Here is a 4,483-nt window from a genome sequence, read left to right on the forward strand (position 1 = left end):
CGGCGATGGCCCCGATATAGCTCCTCCAAGTCTCAGCAAAGAATGAAGCATCTAAATTTAACTTGATTGTTCCTCCGTCAGGGGGAATCCAGTGCCTCAAACTTCCAGCTGCATCGCCACTCTGTCTGAAAATTCAGAGTAAACGCTGTTTTCACTCTCTTCATCTGACTGAACATTGGGTGCTTGTCAATGTACCTGATCCACCAATATATTTTCACTCTCTTCATCTGACTGAACATTGGGTGCTTATCGACGTACCTGATCCACCAATATATTCAGCATAGTGTGGTTCTCTGACTGAATAATTGATAGTACTGTAGGGTGCTCTATTGTAGGAAGTGAGCCATCTGGAATTATCAATACTCTACACCCGCATTCTCGTAAAAGTTGTAAATCCTTGTGACATGAGACAATAAATGCATCCAGAAGCCCTCCACATGTGCAATCAACTGCAACAGACCAGGACTTGTTAGCAAGTTGTTGCATGGCAAAAAGCATTATGAAGGTTTCGAAGAAGTACCGCATCCATAACTTACATTATAGAAAAAGGCATACTACATGAAAGAACCAGCTATAGTTTATACCATTCCTTTGCATTATAAAGTGCAGTACCCAAACTCCGACAAGGACTACAAGCATAATTATAACAACTTAGTGGCATCATCCCTGATTCGGGATCGCATAAGACAACAAATTTATTTTGCATTCATGTTAACTGATGCAATGAGAAGAAATACTAAAGTTACTCCAATGAACTGGAATCAACAGCAGAAAGGCTTGAGCAAATTGATTTATTTTCTGAAGGTTCAAATAAATTGAGCAGTATGTGTACATGATATAGGCTTGCGACCAAACAAATAAAGTGAGCAGTATTTTTCACCACCCCATTCACAAAGCTAGTTAATTAACATCTTGAGCACCACTCGGATTTTATACAGTGAGCTCTGAATAATAAGTAAATATATAGTTTCCGCAGAAAAAAATGTGAATGTATAGTTTTTTCTTGTGAAGGGCTTCTCATGCAAATGCACTGTGAGCAGTATGTATTCATGATACAGGCTTGCGCCCAAACTAACACAGGACATACTTTATTTTTTTAAAGAAAGCCAACTTAAGTATCAGTACCATTGATATCCGAGTGGATCAAATCCTACCATGAGAACCCACCTGCACCGATCAACGTTAAAATTAAGATAACTCTGTAGCAACACATGTTTTAGTGTTTGCAAACCACAAAGGTACAAGTCGAGGTCATTCAGCGATATAGATATATACCATGCAGATCATTCAGAGGCCAATACATTAAAAAAACAGAAATTAAAGACATTTTGTGTGTGTGTGAGAGAGAGAGTATTGAAAAACACTTGATTATGCTATGAAACTGAATACTTCTAAACAAAATGCATACAATAAATGTACTCCACGTGCATATAACTCCTAGGACATGATCTTCTTCACCTACAACTTGTCAGAGACTGCTTGAAGATTTCAAACCAAATCTGCATATAGTCAATCAGATTATTATTTATATATTTGCAACAAATGAACCACACAAAAAATCTAATATATGGATACATAAGGAACATCCAAGGGGGAAACCTTATTCTAATACAGATTTGAATATGCTAAAAAAATCCTAGCCATGAAAGCTAACACCTGTAACATAGATGCAAATGTATGAATAATTAAGAAACCTGAAAAGATAATGAACTAACACCTATATATTTTTCCTGACCTTTGATTCCGTCGAAACCGAATGAACCGAAACACATGCCCAAAACCGCATTCTACTGTCAAAATCCAAATCAGTAAGATAAAAATGAGCACCCTATTTTCACTGCCTGTACAAAACATGCCTTACCATGTGAGGCCGAGTCATTGGAGTTGAAATATAAGGATAATTAGATTTAATCCGCGTAGAACTCCAGCCACATTAAGTTTTTCATTTCCTGAATCGACATTACACAAATAGATGTAAGGAACTGATAAAGTTACCACGACCTGTGCTTCATTTGATCAGGAAAAGAGATGAGATATGCATGACTATGTATCATATAAATGTGGACATACCAAATACTTCTTGTGAATTCTTAAAATATCACAGTCCTATACTATTTTTTGCAGGAAATCACAGTCCTATACTACATAGCTAATCTCCAAATAAGTCAATAAGTTCTTTCTTTCTTATACATCATATCAATATACAGAATCCTTACCCACAAATAAAAATTCTCAGATACGTAGATATCATGTTTAAAAAAACATATATTAGCAAATTTAAATGTGAGTGATGTAGAAAGTGATAGCAGAATAGAGTTAGTACCATCATATGGCACCTTCTAAATAAAAGCCAAGAAAAATAACAGGGGCTCTTTAACCTGCCCCATAAAAAATGCACTATAAATTTAACAAACGGGTTGAAAGACAAGTAACCTGCAACATAAATGTGAGGATGACATAAAGGCTAGTAAAACTTGAGCCGAAACCAAGTTGCGTTCTTACCTGCCCATATCATATACATACTGAAAAAGTGTCCAAATTGAAGCATATCCAAAAGGTCTACAACTCCTTCAAAGAATACCCTTCTCCATAGCAGCCAAGCAACAAGCCTGTTGTATGGAAGTAAAACCACTGGAATCAAATATGAATTGAATAATGTATATCTACTCGAGCTCTAGGTATTGCATAGTACCCCTTTGATGTGCTTCAATTTTTTTGACCAACTCAATCACTCCGAAAGTTAACCCATATCTTCTCTTCATCCTCAGATCTGTACACATCATGCTTAGACTTTAGAAAACCAATATTAGTAAATTTAAATGTGAATGATGGAGAAAGTAACAGGATGCTGAATTTGCATATTCAATAGTGACCAACTCTGGTAACTAAATAAAGGAGGCATCTACCCATAATCATAAGAGAATTACAGCCTCTACTTGCTAAACTGATCCTTCTCCTAGTACTTGGCGTCCTCTCCCTCCATAAACATGGCAGAAATCAACCATCAACAGAGCTTAAAACAGGATGTAAGATGAAAAAAGCTTGTCAAGTTGAACCCATAAGCATGGAGGCAATACGATATTAGAAGAAAAAACATGGAAAATGTCATAGCTAGTAGAGCAGGAACATTGCTACTCAAACCTAAAAAAATTGAGGATTGCAACTCAGATCTAATAAAAACGTCACAGCATTGAAGTTCATATGAACATCAATTCACTGTAACTACCTTTCTGGGCAGGTCACCTGGCTCTCGTGTAAACCGCAGCCACCGCCGCCTTCCTCTTCTCTCCTGAGCACTTGCCGTCGACCTTCGTGCCCTCGCCTCTCGCCTCCGGCCTCAGTGCGAACATCAATTCACAATAACTACCTTTCTGGGCGGGTTGGTGGACGAAGCAGATGGCTTCAGTGGAATGAATTTGACAAACAGCAGCAGCAGTGTATGTAGCGTCTTGAACCATGGAAGAAGGTGGGGGAGCAGGAAGGGACCTTGTGCGTGGGGTAGTCGTGGCCGTGGTCGGGCTGGACGGCGTCTCCGTCGAGTTCGTCCATGGAAGGTAGGAAGGAGCTGCTGCTGCTCAACAGAAAAAGAAATCAGGGGTCCGATTCGATCTGATGTGATGTGAGAGAGGAGAGTAGTCGGGGAAAGGGAGAGCTCACCGTTGCAACCGGGCGACCGGAGAGGTGGAGGATGGAGGCGGAGGAGGGGATCCGTGCCTGGAAGCCGTCACGCCGCCGCGTCCATGGAGACGCTGCTGCTGCTGCTGCTGGAGATCGAGAAAGCAAATAAATTAGGGGAAGGATGTGAGCAGTGACGGCACGCAGGTGGATCGGCCGCCGATGGATGCAACCTCATCCTCCCTTGCCTTGGCCGCCACCGCCCCGCCCGCGGCCGCCGCATCGGCCCTCTCCGCGCCCGCCCCGACCGCCGCCGGCCGGCTTTCTTGGCCCCCCCTGGTTTGAAGCCCCGGCCGTCCATGCGAGAGGCCCCCTCGTCAGCGCCAGCGGGAAGGAGGAAGGAGGAGGAAGGGGGAGAAGGGATGCGGCGGCCGGCGGCTATCCGGACGAGCAGGAATGAGGGAGGAGGTGCGGCGCTGTCGAGGGAGGAGAACGAGGCGGAGTGGGACACGAACAAAGTTCACCCAGCCAACGAGCGTGCGAGACGAGCCCACCCGTCATTGGCCAACCGAAACAACCGTGGGGTGAAAATCGAGTTTGACTGCAGGTGAAGATCCGACGGTTCAGACACGCCAAAAGCCAGATCGGACGGCCGATGAAGGAGCTGATCGAGGGAGCATCCTGGAGGTGAGTTGGCTAGCCTCTTTTTTGTTTTAAATAACAAGCATGGCACAGTCGGGCGTCCGAGCGACACCACATAAAAGGCTTATAAATAATTTAATCACAGTGAATATCCAGGAGGTAGAACCGTCCCAGGGATACTCAATAATTCAAATAGTGTAAATGGTTAGTCCATAATAATAGTAAT

The 4,483-nt window shown here is 42.7% G+C and overlaps 1 long non-coding RNA gene across 32 annotated transcripts; it reads right to left on the reverse strand.

Moving 5' to 3' along the window:
• On the reverse strand, positions 1–4,153 carry LOC123045977 (uncharacterized). 32 transcript variants are annotated; one of them, XR_006421811.1, is made up of 11 exons: positions 3,849–4,153; positions 3,658–3,764; positions 3,487–3,571; positions 2,907–3,371; positions 2,693–2,770; positions 2,503–2,609; positions 1,862–1,949; positions 1,409–1,787; positions 1,126–1,167; positions 537–629; positions 7–449 (listed from the first exon to the last, which is right to left on the reverse strand). It is a non-coding gene; the product is annotated as an uncharacterized lncRNA (long non-coding RNA). The 32 variants fall into 32 exon arrangements; XR_006421812.1 differs by having other exon boundaries at positions 1,088–1,167; XR_006421810.1 differs by lacking the exon at positions 537–629 and having other exon boundaries at positions 1,126–1,499; positions 1,600–1,656; positions 1,736–1,787; positions 3,849–4,152.
• Between the last annotated feature and the right edge of the window lie 330 nt (positions 4,154–4,483).

The sequence above is a fragment of the Triticum aestivum genome, chromosome 2B (assembly GCF_018294505.1).
Source record: "Triticum aestivum cultivar Chinese Spring chromosome 2B, IWGSC CS RefSeq v2.1, whole genome shotgun sequence".
Taxonomy (NCBI): domain Eukaryota; kingdom Viridiplantae; phylum Streptophyta; class Magnoliopsida; order Poales; family Poaceae; genus Triticum; species Triticum aestivum.